Genomic DNA, 16,698 nt, shown 5'->3' with positions numbered 1-16,698 from the left:
CACATCAACACTCAAGACACGCCAACCGGGTATCACTTCATTATTAATCAATACCACTTTGAATGATAACGCTCAGCTGCATCGGATACAAACCGACTATTGTTATATCCACATCCTTTGTTTGAACTTACGCCAGTTCTATCGTAAAAAACAATGCTAAATGGTCACAAATAGTCCTCCAGCAATTAAGCAAACTGAACGCGTCTTCGCGTGCACACAAGCAGTGAAATCTAAAACTAATAGAGGCGGCCATCCATAAAATTATAACATCTACATAATATTATGGGTTGGAAAAACGTAAGCCGCAACCGCAGGAATGTTAAGGCTGAAGTTTCGGCCTCGGGAGAAGTGCCATAAACCACGGCTACCCTTTCCGGTCAAGTTCATGCCGCGGCGATCGCGTAGGGAAAGTTTTCCCGGCCGCGGAAATTAAACTTAGGCAGGGCAACTTTGCGGCCACATATTTGGGCGAAAAGTCGAGCATAACTTAAATGGCAATGCTTTAAAAAATACCTTATGATCTCCGTTCCTCACTCCGATCGTCTGTCTGCACGGGAAGGACTATTTCTCTGAAACGACAAAAAGGAGAAAAAGTGAAAATTAGTATGAGTGTTCAAGAGAGGATGACTGAGATAACTTTATACATTAAAGACGACAGATAAAATTTAAACGTTTAAGCACCCTGAAGAGTAGAGAAGATGTAACATAAGGGGTGAATTACACCCTAAGGGTCCCAATTCTCTCCCGTTAGTGAGGGTATAACTGAGACCATAACGCAAAAATAAAAATTAACATATTTATTATTAAGGTTAATTTGCATTTACTTCCTTTTCTATTATGACTACGATAATCAAAGTAAGAACAATTTTTTAAAAGGTAATCTATCGTTTAAGGTAGGTTTTGAATGGACACATTTACATAATAAATATCTTCTTACTCCAAACAAAACACAACCCAACATCCCACTCTACAACAAGTCCCTCTTCGTCCCTATGTACTTCCATCCACTCTTCATCCCGTCCAACATCCTTATCCTATTCCTGCCCCTTCCTCAGTTGCCTAACTTTCTCCCCTCTATCACAGTCTTTAACATCCCAATGTCAATAAATATGCTCCGCATCCATCTTTCCTGCCTTCATAGGATTTCTCCCAACACACCCCTCTCCTCGCTCACCATACCTAGTTCTTCCTCGTTTGTTTTTCTTTCGGTCCATTTCACCTTCTCCATTCTCCCCCACACCCACATTTCAAATGCCTCCAATCTACACATATCCTCTTACTTCAGCGACCATGTTTCCGCACAGTACATAACTACGATCCATATAAAAGTAAGAACATAATGGGTAAAACAATAAAAAACCATAAACACAGTAATCAACCCGAAGGTCGGTTTGGTAGGTGATGATAGAGTTCACCCAGTACTAAGCCCGACGGCGTGTGAAATTCACACATCAGGGTAGATGGGCCAGTTCATTTCTCTGTGCCGGTTATGGTTTCCCAGGAAGACCTGGTACCCGAAAAATCACAAAGCTTGGGTGGGGCTGCAGGTGCCAAGAGAGGTTTACCCGGGAATAGAACCCGGGCCCTCCGGTCAATAATCCAACGCTCTACCCCCTGGACTACCGCGACCCACACATACATATAATAGTCAATTGGTTTGATAAACTTGATGTAGCAATATGTCACAATTATCATTGGTATACATACACTTGAATACATGTTAGCTCTTATTCCACTCTCATGCGTTGAGGCATAATTGCTGCGCAAGGCGAAGTCTTTAAATTCTAGTATTCTAGTTAATTTTATTTTGCGGGTTTCTTGGTATGGTTTTGTTAAGTTGGCGTATCTTGCGAGGGAAGAACGAGTACTGGAATCTGTCTCTAATGATATCTACATCTATTATTATATCCAGGTGGTCGAATCTGCCAATGCAATTCGGTGCCCAAACAGGTATTAAAGGTATCATGAACTTCAATATCGCAATATAAATATTAATAACAATCGTGAATACTGTCCAAGATATGATTCTAAAGCCATATGATATTGTATCAGGTCTCACATGTGTGTCGGAATTATTCCAACGTGATAAAAATACACCGCTTGATAAATTTTCACTGTCAATTTATTACAACTGGGTTCGCAGCGTTAGCTCCGACATTACAACACGCACAAATTCAGATAAGAATCCACTAACCAACAATCTAAAAGTGCCAGATATTAAATTTAGGTTAAAAACTTATCTAACTTAAATTGTCAATGGGATAACATTAATTTTCTACGAAGAAAATGCGAATAAAATACAAAAATAAATTTCATGCAACAATTCAACACCGATTCAAATAAACCGATCTCATTGGCTCCGAGATGGCAGTAAACATGTCTTCAACGAGAAAGCGCGCAGGCACACACACTGACCGTTGGTACAAAAATCCCTACGATCATTTTCCAGGACGGTTGGGATTTTTCGCATAATATTATCCACCCATTCACGTGGGAAAATTTACTGTGGCCTCCTGAGTTACTTCCACTTACTTGAAATACCACCGTACAAACTAAAATTTAAACGAAACTAGAATATTTATTTGAAGCCATTGTTTCTGGAACCGTGGCCTCTAACAAAACCAACTCCCATGGCAACGACCCGTTTTTTTCGCAACCGATGGAGCACGAAAAATGAGCCCGCCATGCCGATACGTGTGCACGGAAAAAAGAAGAGTACTTTCCGTGTAACACCATCCCGAAAGTAAAAAAAATCGAAGAAAAAGTAACAAAGAAAACACGCCGGGCGGACCATTTATCTCCCGCGATAACGGGCGGCGCAGAATTTTTCAAAGCCCCCGAAGACGAATGCGAACGGCGGTAAGTAACAGCGAGAGAGGTCGCTGCGAAGTTTCGCGTGCCCCTTCTTAGCTTTCATTCGAGCAAGGAAGAGGAGACGGTCGGCGAACCCCGAGTTCCCTTCTTCCTCCCATCTCCCTCTCCCCCTCCTCCACCCACCATTGCAGAAGGGCACGCGTCCGTTGTGGCTAATAAATTTAATATGGCCGATTTAAATTTAATTGGCAAAGATTTCCCAGAGGACGATAAGATCCACCCATCACCCTGGACGCTACGAGATATAGAGCCCCGTGGATGGGGCGGGTGGGCTAGATGCAACGGACCACTTGCGCGAGGGCAAAGGAAAAATTTGTTGAAGGGCGGGGGGGAGAGAACGATGTCGGGAGTAGGGCGTGGGGGCAGACGAGGGCATACTAAATCGTCTCTGGGTGTGAGCGAAAGACCGGGAAGCGTGGACACCCACGGGACAAAGGAGAAGATATCGGACGTGCTACAACGAGAGAGACAGGAGTGAAAATATTGCAAACTGATTCATGAAAAAAAACAGCAAATTCAACAGCAAAACAGAAACGCGGGAATAATCCCAAAACTTACACAATTCACCGGCAGGCTTGGGTCTGTATATAAATCAAAAGAAGCAGGAGCAACGCGCTTTCCACAGAATTAAATTAAAATTAAACTACGAGTAAGTTGTTATATACACAACTTTCACGAAGTGAATCCTGATTCAATAAATTTTACCAATTTTTTATTTATAGTTTGTATGCAGATCTGCAAGACTATGAAGGGGTCTCCTGTGTCAAAATTTCACCTGATCTTCCACTCAGAAGACTTCTCTAAAAACACGCAGAGATTTGAAATCACATTGAAAACTTTGACGCAGGACACATCTAAAGTGTCTCAAAAAGACTACTAAAATTACGTGCCTTAGATAGCCAGACAGCCAAGGGATATCCGCCAATGCTGAATGCAATGCAGAATCAGTGCGATATACTTCGAATGAGAGTCAACGTAAAAAAACGAAGGTAATGATGACCGTAAGTAAAGATTCAGAGAAAACGACGAACAATAAACCATTCAATAAGGAGAATCATATTGTACAGCGCGTAAATTTTGAGGCGTTGAGGCAAGCTGATGGGGCTTAGATTGAAGGATTTTACGATGTGGGCTTTGAAAAGAATGGAAAATTGAAATGGACGGAAGGAAAACAAACGAAGCCGTTCATGGAATGGTGGGGGGATGAGAGAGGGTTGTGTGGGAGGAATCTGTAGTAGGCAGGAAAAATGGATGCAGGGCATATTGAGTTGCGCAGGACTGTTGAAGACTAATAGAGCCTAGAATGTTTGGTAGATGAGGTGGAGGCAGAGAAAAGGCTTGCTGGACGAAATAAAAAGGGGGCAGGAAGTATGTGACTTCGAGGAATGGTTTATGCAGGTTTTCGAGTATTTGTTGAGTGTTATGTTATTTATGACTTAGAAATGCGGCAGACCTTAGATATTGAATGCAACCAAAACCTTTCTACACCTTTGGAAAACTCTTAGTAATGAATAACTTCATTCACCAATGTTGTACCCCGCGAAAGTTTTAACGATCTGACGATTTTCAAACTAGACCTAAAGCCGACCCCGGTGGCGGCGGGGTAACGTCCACGTCTGCCATTCCAAGGGTCGCGGGTTCGATTCCCGCCTGGGTGAGTTTTCCTCCACCTAGGGCTTGGGTGTTTGTAAATGTGATCATTGTTATCGTTGTTAATAGTTCGGTGTAAAGGCCAGAATGCGCTGTTTTCGGACTTATACTGAATAAATAAAATAAAATAAAAAAAAATAAATAGCATTTCCACCTACGAGGGCGTCAACTAAAGACAAATTCCAGTTACCAATGAGTCAAGTCAGTATTTGAAAAAAGTCATTTCCATTGTTGCCACATTTGTTCATAAACATTTATCAGCTCCTCGAGCTGAAGTTCAGGATGCGAGATTCGACAACAGTGGCATCCTTTCAACTGGGAACCTAGTGATCAATAGGTTCGGGAGGTCCTTTCAATGTGCTATATTATAACTTTCGCTATCATTGACGCATATCTCTTCTGCAGTTACAATTATTCGTAGTAGCGCCAAGAATTCTCTTATGCTGAGTTCTGCCGCCCAGAATATGAAGAAAGGTCTGAACGATTCCACGACTCATTGCTTTAATAACGATAATTTGCGCGTCTTGAGCATATCTAACTGGCCCTCCGGGTCAGTTAGTGAGCCTTCGTGCGGATTGAGATGTCGTGGTGTCCAGCGCACTGGATTCACACTGGTGTCTAACGCACAGGGCCCGGGTTCGATTCCCGGTGTTGGCCGGATTTTTTAGAGATATCTCGATACCTACTTACGGTACTATATGGAGAGCACTTTTAAGTGAGCTCGCCGTCCGCCGGATAGGACGATGGACCCCTTTCGTTGTGAGTACGCTAATACCGACCCCAGATTTCTCTAAACCCTTCCACCATTCCAATCCATCCCTATAGACACAAATGACCATAACTGTCGGTCACTTCCCTTAATAACTACTGCTACTGTTAGGGAAGCTCCGTTCAACAGTAAGGGAGTGAAAATACGTACCTTGTGCCGGATTTCTCCGCGATCGATGATCCGAACCTCAAGTCTAAGGCCAACAGATCATTAATTGGACAACTGTGAAGAATTTTACTAACGAACCGTGTCAAAAGATTGAAATATAATTCGTAAAGTCCTTAATTGACAACATTCGGGTGCCTGCTAGGGAACTTCACGCCCTATATGACCCTTGTACCATAACTCACGAATCTAAATGTCATCCAATTAAAGTAATTTCCAATTGATTTTAAATAAGACCTCGCAGATCCTAGGCCACAGATAGCCGTGAAATACCGAAGATTCTTAATTGCAGTACTGGAACAGGAGTCCATTTTAAACCGAGGACGGATTCGTAGCAAGAAGGAAGACGGGGCAAGTAAGCAATCAGCTAGATTGCAATCATATTCATGGGCAAAAAGCAAAGAGATCTTTCACTAATTAAGAAAGCATTTTCGACTATGTTTTATCCCCCAACTACCCCCCACGTAAAAAATAGAATCCAACATGAAGCACCTTCGCAAATCTTATCTAAGAACCTGAGGTTTGTTGGAACTCGTGCCTAATACTACCTTGATCAAAAAGTTCCCGGAATAACCACCGTGTGGCGCTCCCATCGTTCCGATTTGAGTTCTGTTTTTTTTGTTAAATTGGTACATCTGTTGTTGATATTCCCTTTAAATCTTAGTGTCATAACTTGACATTTGCAAAAGTTACGTAGCCAAGAGTACATCTATCTCTGTGTGTGTTGGCGATTTTTTACAATTTCAGAAATGGATTTAAATTTGCAACAACGAACTTGTATTAAATTTTGCGTAAAAAACGGATTTAGTGGCGCACGGACGTTGGAAATGTTGGAAAAGTGTTTCGGCAACGATTCTCTAAAAAAAACGGTCGTTTACCAGTGGCACGAGCGGTTCAGAAGTGGTCGTGAGTCAATCGAAGATGATGAACGCAGTGGCAGACCATCGACATCGAAAGTCGGTGAAAAAATTGATAAAGTAAAAGAAATGTTGGTCAATAACCGCAAATTAACCATCAGAGAAATAGCGGAGGACTTGAACATTGCCTATGGATCCGCCCAAGACATTGTGGTTAATGATTTGGGTTTCCGTCGTGTAGCAGCAAAGTTGGTGCCAAAAGACCTCAATTTCATGCAAAAAAGAGACCGTGTTGACGTCGCAAAAGACATGATTTGCGAGGCTGAATCCGATCCCACATTCATCAAAAGGATCATTACTGGAGACGAGACGTGGGTTTATGAGTACGACACGCAGTCCAGACATCAGGCAAGTGAATGGCGTTCACCAAATGAGCCGAGACCAAAAAAACCACGTCGTTTTCAGTCAAAAAAGAAGGCAATGCTGACGGTTTTCATGGATTACAACGGTGTAGTGCATCATGAATTTTTGCCAGAAGGCCAGACAGTAAACAAAGAGTATTATTTGGGCGTTATGAGACGTTTGCGTGAAGCAATTCGCCGAAAGAGACCAGAAATGTGGGCAGGAAACTCGTGGATTTTGCACCATGATAACGCACCGTCGCACAGTGCTATCATTATTCGTAATTTTTTGACGAAAAATGCAACAAATACCATCCAGCAGCCACCGAATTCACCTGATTTGGCTCCCTGTGACTTCTTTCTGTTCAATCGAGTTAAAAAACCATTACGGGGAACGCGTTTTAGCATCTGAGAGGAAGTAATGGAAAAATCGCAGGAAGCACTGATGGACATACCGAAAACCGAATATAAAAAATGTTTCGAGGATTGGATCAAGCGCTGGCATAAGTGTGTTGCAGTCGATGGGGATTACTTTGAAGGGGACAATATAGATTTAGATGAATAAACTTGTATTTTTAATTTTCTGAATAAATTCCGGGAAATTTTTGATCAAGGTAGTATATTTCTACAGATGTCCCACTCAGAATATTAGATAGTTTCGGGAAGAGGGAGTTAATCTTCACCTTAATTGAGCATTATATAAAAACAGGTTGAGATGGAAGAGTCAGGAAATAGATTTCATTAAGTGCTGCCCCAATCGATGAGCACAAGAGAAGGGTGGTTCAATAGTTTGGTCATGCTGAAAAGAGTGCATTAGATAAAAGCTTTTTTTTGTCTCTCGAATTGAAATGCCGCAATGGATGTTCAAATCTGCTTATTATTTCAGCGCGAAGCTGTGCTTCGCTGCCAGTTACATCAAACTCCCCTTATGTGGTGAAGAGCGATTAGAATTACCATAATTCCTGTTATCGATAAAGTGCAGAAGCTAGGCATTAGAGTACAGAGTATGGAATATTAGAGAGTAGAGGGGGCAAAGTAGAGACTGAGTAAGGAATAATTTGTCGGGACGACCTAAATTTTATTGTAATTAGATCATTACGTTAACAGCAGTCCACTCCCGTTTGTAATGTTATATTCATCCGCACCTTCCCCGCGTCGAAGGTCCTACACAATATATTTTTTACGGATGACTAAAAAGTAGGTCCCGTCCACACGATCACAACGACCTCAATAAAATTCAGCCGCTAATCATCCGAAGGACTGTACTGAATCGCTTCATTGGGAAGATGAGTGATTTAAAACCTTATTTTACAAACAATCAAGGCATACCATTAAAGGACACTTTAGATGGAAAACGAGAGCGGCAAAATAATTTTTCCAATGTATTTTTCCTACATTCTCTTGTGCCTTATAGTTATTATTACTCTTCTGCAAGCAGGTTTTGGATGGACACACACTATAAAATGGTACAGCATTACATTTCCTTGCCTCTCCTGAGAAAACAAAAATCTCCGAAACAAACGAATACATCGTGATTGTACTCGATGTTTCTCTCTATCAGTGACCTCTTCACTGATATGCCATTGCGCATGCTCCATTTTCCCCCTTCTTGAAACTAAATTAATCATCCCCTTAGATGATTTTATGCACTACCTTTGACTATTGTTTATAGTCCTTACAAACCTTTCCCTTTTTTTGATACCTTTAGCACTGATCTAAGACAAAATCTTCCGGAAAAATTCATCCCTCATAAATGTCAAATCAGTCATGAATCAATAAAAAAAACAACTCTTCTTCCCGAGTTTTCCTACACTCTTAATTAGTTCCGCGGATTCTCTTTTTAGCGGTCGAAGCATTGACCGACTAGTTTTCGTCAAGGGGTACCCTTTTGCTTCCTTTCACATTATGCTCACACGACAATAATCAGCAAAAAAAACCGAAGGAAAAAAAACAAGAATTGCAATGTCCCAGCCAATTCAATTAATGCATAACCGGCTTGGACGTTCCCGCCGTTAGAAAGGTACAACGTGAAAGTACCAGGGCAGAAGATTGGTTTACATAGGCAGAGGAGGCGTATACGACCGAGGATCGTTTTAAATTAACGGGATATAAGGTTGAAACAAGGTTTGACTCAATTAGGTTAGGTGCTAGGATGGTGAGAGGCACAAAGAGCTGGAGGAGTCTGCATTGCGAAGTGGGAGAAGGAGTTATAGGGTAGGATCTTATTTAAACACATCATGTCTGGAAGATTAGAGAGCTGAGCACATGAAAAATTTCAAACTAATGCAATTCAAAGCCTTTTTCATAGAAATGCAAAGACGTTGGATCAAACTTAATTCCGTGGCTGGCGTGAAAACATGCATAGCAAATTTCGACTATCAGATTAATATCCACAGTATATCTTTCGTTATAAAACATGGATGCTAAATCTTCCACCCGTTAGGCTCGCATACTTAATCCTGATGAACACCTTTTAGTGCGCAATAATTATATGCATAATTATGTCCCTTAGAGATAGCTCATATGGAGAGATGTCGCCCTTAAAAATTATTCATGTATTGGCATTAAAAATCTTTCAGACAGCACGGATATAATGAGAGGGGCAAAAACGCGTTTGACTTTAATACAGTACCATTAAAATTTTATTTTTTAGATTATCTCTCAACTCGTTTATTTCTTTTTCAGCTAATTTTTTAACTCAACTCGTTTACTTCATCATAAAAAAACCCTAAAATAACAATTCGCACATTAAAATTTTTACCTCGTCGGGCGAAAGGGGATCTCCTAATCTAATTTTATGCTGGAACAAATGGCGAGGTAAAAGAGGAGAGATCGAGAAGAAAATTCAACTTTTATCTTATTTAGAAAGCTCTAATTATTCTTCAGCTTCTATAATAAATATTCATGCTTTGCCAAATGTGAAATAATTTTTTATCAAGTTTCTTCGGGAGTGAGAAAATTACTGTCATATCAAATTGTGGATTACCGTAAATTTTGTTCTCATATGAGAAAAACAAATTTGCACTTTTCCACAGATTTATTCGTAACGTACAACGCGTTTCAGTTCATCGAACCATCTTCAGGAACAAGATCGTCTCGTACCTGAAGATGGCTTGATGAACTGAAACGTACGTGACAAATAAATATGTGGAAAAGTGCAAATTTGTTTTTTCCTCATAACAACGAACTTCCACTACATCTCGCCTGAATCTGCTGAATATATTTTAATTCCAATTCGACTCGAGGATTAAACTTTAAACTTACTTCAGTTAAACTCACATTTCAAATAACTATATTCTATAGTTACTTAACTTCACCATTTCAGTATACGTGCACTTTCATTCACGCACTTCATGGAATTCACTGAGAAAGATATTGGAAAAGATGTATTCATCAGAGTAAAATAATGTAGAATGTAACTTTTCCCCTTGGAACGCTGATCGCTACATTACGAAGAGTTCGCGACTTCGATCGGAATGACTCCAGATATTTCAATACGTCTTCAGCCCTACGTCCTCCTCGCCATTTGCCAACATCCAATTACCTACAGTGAGCAAGAGAAATCCCACTAAGAGTTATTTACGCCTATCCATAAAAATGGAAGAAATAAGTGGAAAAATGCTGCCACGATAAAGAAACAAAAGCCGCGAGGAATGATGACGCCATTCTTCGGGAAAGCTGGGAAAATCCCGTGCAATAAGATTTCACACCAAATTTAGGTGTAAAACACTAAAAACAAGCCTCACTCTCACGGCACTTGAAGAGTGTAAATTAAAATCAACTTTTAAAGGAAAAGTTATGCAAGCACCACACCATTCCTTTCCGATCTCCCATGAATATCACTCACCGATGAATCTTATTTTTTCAGATGATTTGATATAGTTTTCACTTGGATTAATAGCAGCATTCCTTAGGGTTAAGGCAACCTTTCCCATGGATTCTGAATTCCCCAGACCCGTACTGCAGACCTTGCTAACCCGGCCTAAGAGAAGGGACTACCCCGGCCACCTTCCTTGCCCGCCCGGGCCCGTCTCGCCCACACCTTGGCCCCTTCTCTTCCCCCCGACCCACCACCACACCGATTGAAAATTAAACACGCGTTATCCGACCATTAGGGCGACAGACCACGCACTTTTGGTCCACTTGGTTGCCGACCTCCCTTGACCCTCAGAGCAGGGTGAACCGTCGGTTCGTGGAGGGGGGAGGACGAAAAAAACATCATCCATCATCATAAGGTGGAGTTCTGCCTAGTGACAGGTCCAGCACACCAGTATTGTCTCCATCCACCCCTGTCCAGGACTTGTTCCTCGGTCTCCTTGTATCCTCTTCCCCTCTTAGATCCATCTATAAAATTCAATTTCCTCACTCTTCTCTTTACTGCTCCCTCAATATCCATTGTCAGTATCCTTTTCCACTGATCACACGATTAATCCAGTTTTCTTTTCTCTTACGAATAGCGTTCACAAGTTCTCTAACCTCGCTAACACCGTTTAAAATCTCCTCGTTCCTTATTCTGCCCACCCAATTTGTCCTTTTCGACCTCCTCCACACCCACATCTCAAAATCCTCCATCCTGTCCCTCCCTCTCTTCTCCAAGATCCAAACTCCACACCGGTACATCAGAACACTTTCACGGAGAGCATGTGACCAATCTCTTCTTCAGCTCTAGTTTCACATTGCTACGTAGTAAGATTTTATTATTATAGAAGGATATCTTTGCCATGGCCATCCTTATTTTGAACTCAGCCTCACTCTTACAATTCTCCGTGAAAATACTCTCTAGATATAAGTATGCTGTAACATAAATCTTCTCTTCCTTCATTCGTCACGACAATCATTTCTTCTCTGTTGTTTATCCTCATCATTTTCGTCTTCCCCACTTAAGCTCTCATTCCGTACTCACATATTCCTCATTCAAAGTTTACACACTTCTTTAAGTGTTTGAGTATCATTAACCAGTACTACCGTATCATCTGATCCAGTTTATCTTCTGTCCCGCAAAACTTATCCCTTTTTTTAATTTCGTTCATTCTCTCTAGCACGTCCTCAATTGAAATTACTGAAACTGAATTAGCCGGTGATAGGAAGCAACCCTCTCTCTCACTCCTCTGCCCAACTCCATCCGATTTGCCAGACTTATTTAACCATTACGGCTGCTTCTTGTTCCATGCACAATTCTTTGATTAAACTGTCCCTCCTACATCAAACCCGAAAGGAAAGAGAAGGGACGGAGATGGGATTGAAGGGGGGGGATGGAGAGAAAGAGTTCGTACCTACGGGGAGAGAGGCCGTCGAGGGCAACACAAGAATGTCCACTGGTGAGAGAGTGGGTGGGTGCGGAAAGGCGGTCGTTTCTTTTTTTTTGCGAAGGGGGAATAGCGGGGGGAGGGGGGCGGAGCAGGAAGGGCTGAGGGAACACCGGCGCGTGGGCAGGGAGACGGGAAAGGAGGAAAATGAGGAATGTTTGGTGCTCGTGGGGGCCGTTGCCCTCCGCGCGGATCTTTGGGAAGCAGAAAAAAATACGAAAAAAATTAGCGCTTGTTTTCCTCCGTGGACAGTCTCTCGCTCGTGTGAGGAATGAATCCGAGATCCGATCGCTCGAGTGGGCGGGAGATGCGGGAGGTGTCCCACGGGGAGGAGATGCGGGCCTCGGAAAACGAGTGAGCGTTTAACGCATATTTCGAGGCGGATATGCGCTTAGAAAAGCCTCGAACACACGCAGGAAATGATTCTCAACCGATAGAATCGAATACTAACTCGAAGGGCACGGAAGGATGGCCGCGAACATGCGTGTGCGCAGCGTTGAGCACACGTTTTCTTTTTTCTCACTTCATCCAAATATCTATCATAAGATTAACCAGAGGTAATATTTCACGGAGATTTTTAAATCAAACATACTAACATCTGATAAATAATAGCATAAACATAAGTAAGGCATTATGTACCCTTATATGTATATCGAGTCTGCAATTCTAATGTCGTGAGGATCGGTAAGATTACTGGAGGTAATTCAAATTACCTCCAGTATTAATTTAATTAATTAATATATTAATAGAAAATATACATACACACACACACACACATATATATATATATATATATATATATATATATATATATCTTCGAAATGGAACGCTCTTCAGCGACGCACAAATATATAAAAACACGGATGTAGATTTGTAGACTATAGAGACACACTATATATATATATATATATATATATATATATATATATATATATATATATATGCACCTATGGGAAAGTTCTTCGAAGAGTGAGTGAAGAGAGGAGCCTACGACTTGCAAAAAGAAAGAAGAGGGATATTGATTGGAAGCATCCTCAGGCACGATAGTTTACTGAAGATCTTAACTGAAAGACACACGGAGAGGATGTATTACAGAAAAAGATCAACAATGAACTAATTGATGCAGGTAATGGAAAATGTCAGTGCATGGATCTATGAGGAAATTAAGAGATAAGACAGAGAAGACGACGTACATCGGAGAACTGCTACCGACCAATCCACGGATTGATATCCCATGATGATAGAAAATATCTTTATTGGTATTCTACCGGTTAAGCTTCGTTTTGAATGAACAGATCCTCTACAATTTTACATTAATACATTTACTTGCCTATATAATGCCATTAGTGTTGAACTACAGAGCAGTGGAGGGAGTTCAACGGCGAATTTTTGGATAAAAACATGAATTTACTAATCGCCTACGTCCTTATTAGTTAAGTTTGGTCAGAGCTGTTTCATGGTTTTAAACGGAAATCAATACCTAAAATATTCTTACCTCTAGAGATGAGAAGGCCATCATTTCAATAACCCTTGAGTGTACGGACATCGTGCGTGACTGATCACATTGTAGCCATTGTTTTTCATTTAAATATTTCCCAGCGTATCGATAAGTCAAGACTGAAGGAGATTTCCATCTCTTCTCGGTCTGGACTTTAATTTTCGCAGAAAGGTTTCGCATTGCCGCCTACTTTCGTTTTTCCGATCGCGATTATTTCGATTCGATCGGATAAAACAGCATGTAATATCGGAGAAATCACAAATCGCGAAAAGGTCGAACCACGATCGGCCATAGCTCATGTAGGCTCACATTGACTCGTACTCGTCCCACAGAAGATAGGACAAACGAGTCTTTACCGACGACTCTTATCGCAAAATCACTTCAAAAGGACGTAAAAAAATCTGAAACAAAAACGATAAATGACATGTACATACCTACAGTATGTACCTGTATCTACAAAACACGTTTTTCAATCCATTGCTTCTAACTTGAGGATTAACTTTCGGATCTCAATTTTTGCAATTAATTTCTTGAAAATTACGTATTTTCTCACCGCTGATCGTCATGCTCATGAAAGCGTAGACTACAACTGCACTAAAATAATATTCACAGTATACCCGTAAAACTATTGTAGTTTATTATATTAAAAAATAAATAACTACTATTTTAAATGAAAAAATTTAAATTTTATTTTAAATTTCAATTGAGAAAAGAGCAAAACTCAAATGCTCTTGGCAGAAAGGAACTCTCAGCGCTAAGTAATCCTTTTAGGAGCACCCCTCCATACGATTAGCGATGTAAGTGACTCGTTTGATAACGAAAAAGACGGCTATTTTTTCTACAAATCTATCGTACGCCATGTGGAAACGATAACGTAAGGTTCCTCTAACTAGTTCATAGTCGACCTTCCTATGAAAAGGCGGTCAATCTGAAAAAACCATCTCCACACGAAATCTACTATTTATGTTGATGCAAAAAAACTGCATTTTCCACCAAATGTTTTTCTTGGAATATAACTCTTCTTAACCATCATAGCGCCGAACTTGAAATAGATGTAACTCATTGACCTTTATTTACAATGATATGAATCCGAGTTTTCGGCGAATCCATTGATTCGAAGCGCGCAGTTATCATTTACTTCATGCACATTTTTCGTTCACTTTGAAATATTTAAAGGTGTCATTTCTCATCAGAGACAATTAAGAAACTGCAATTACTTTTAATTCAATAAAAAGAGCGACATTGGTAACGAAGGCGTTCGGATAAGGAGAACCGCACCATAACCCACTCAATACACGCACAATTAACGATTTCGTTATTCCTCCGGCTGAATATTCAAAAATTTCAATCGTAAATACGCAATTAGAGTTTATTCATAACTTTTACGACACACGAAATGGATGTGGAATTAGAACATTTGTAGAATACAAACGCGCCAAAAGAAACTCCTTCAATAATTACAATAAAAAAAAGACATTTAATAAATGTCCTAGTCTTGTCGAGGGCCGTCCCGAGGGTTCAGCGAATTGTAAGGACGGCCTCTCAAGGGGCCGACGCCAATTAGCAAAGCGCAGACTGCTGCGTAGCCGAGATTTCTCGAGCGGCGCAAGTGCTCACCTCTCCTGGCCCAGCGTCCAATGAGGCCCATCCAACTGGAGTTACTGTTAACATTCTTTGCTTATAAATTTTCGATGATGTCTGCCCATTTGAGAGCGCGCGTGCACTTCTTTACTATATTTTGTACTTGTGTGTGTACTAACATTACGTGAGTGGGACTTTGTGGACCTGATTTGGATAATTCTACCTATCTGGGCAACACGAAATGTGATGTTTGTTCAGCATTTCATTTAGAGTAGACGAAATGAATTAGCGACACTGGAAATAACAATACCCGGAAGTTATTAGCCAATTTATAGACCAATGGATTCTCCTATTCGTATCTCACACACTTAGAAAGATAATGAGTTTCTCCACCGCGCACAAATGGTTGCTACGTAACGTTCTATCAACTAGCGTAATCTTGGTTTTTGCGATGTTTCTGCACTGCACAGTTTTACCCGGCACCAATCATTTCAGTGATATTTCGAAGATTTCCAACTTCCTCCTTTAGCATCTGATTCAGTGATGCCACTGGATATCATTTCAGTAAAAATAAAAAAAAGTCTCCGCAACTTGTTCCCCTGACAAGCTTTCGTGCATTTACACTTGGAGAGTTATTTCAATTCATCGGATCCACTATAGAAATACCACCTAATGAGAGAATAAAGAAATAGCTGGGGACGAAACGATGGAGACTTTTTATGTCAAGCAACTGAATGTTTACTTCTCTACAACGATCTCGAAACCGGCAGTGAATAATTTAGCACAAGACCTAAAGTGAAAGGAAACTTGTCCTATAATTAAAAGAGGAAATGCTAGCGCGTTTGTTCCTTGAATTTACCAGGCATCATTATGAAAAGAGAAAACTTTGCAGGATGGAATTACGGATGAAATTTGCAATCGGGAGAGAAGCATTCATTTCTTCTTGCATTTAATCTTAGGTGCATTTGGAAAATTATGTCGTTCATTCATTACACTCGAATTCATCGTGACAATAAAATCCTTTTTGAAACACAATATATAATATTATCGTATGGAGCTATTATCAACACTATTTTCCCTTATCATTGATGTTTGCAGGAGGGATTCTAAACCTGATGACAGATCTACGTGCTGTCCAACATTTTGCTTTCAAATGGGGATGTGTTAACAAGGGTGTACTGTGGATTAGTCGGATGTGTCACCTAAAAGAGTACCGCGATGCTTCCGAAGATAGATAAAAGTTGAGGTGGCACCATGTTAACAATTTAATTCTTCATTAATCTCGAGTGTGGAAAATTTAGGAAAAGTTAAAGTAATTTGGAGTATTGGCAACTACCTCGGTCTAACCACAACCGACAAACCGATTTATTATATAAAAGCCGCCAAGAATTGTGAATCCCCAAAGCGCCTACCAAACTGGATCGCAACTGACACTTAATGCAGTCTGGATGTAAAGTAATTATTTTAAACTGTCGTGAACACGTTCAAGTGAATCGCTTCCACCACATCTCACAAACACTACCCTGGTCCATTTGGTGAAATTTACGCGCATTTCCGCCAAGATAAAATCGCTTGAGCTCGTGTAATGATCTGGTTT

The 16,698-nt window shown here is 40.7% G+C and overlaps 1 long non-coding RNA gene across 1 annotated transcript in view; it reads right to left on the bottom strand.

Moving 5' to 3' along the window:
- The window catches only part of LOC139697907 (uncharacterized), a 390,991-nt gene that overhangs the window by 178,436 nt on the left and 195,857 nt on the right, over positions 1 to 16,698 (bottom strand). Inside the window, exon 4 of the long non-coding RNA XR_011702832.1 lies at positions 514 to 569. This is a non-coding gene — a long non-coding RNA (uncharacterized lncRNA). The remainder of the gene's footprint in view (positions 1 to 513; positions 570 to 16,698) is intronic.

This window comes from Hetaerina americana, unplaced genomic scaffold, assembly GCF_022747635.1.
Source record: "Hetaerina americana unplaced genomic scaffold, ioHetAmer1.1.p SCAF_8, whole genome shotgun sequence".
NCBI lineage: Eukaryota > Metazoa > Arthropoda > Insecta > Odonata > Calopterygidae > Hetaerina > Hetaerina americana.
This window is presented reverse-complemented; position numbering and strand designations above follow the sequence as displayed.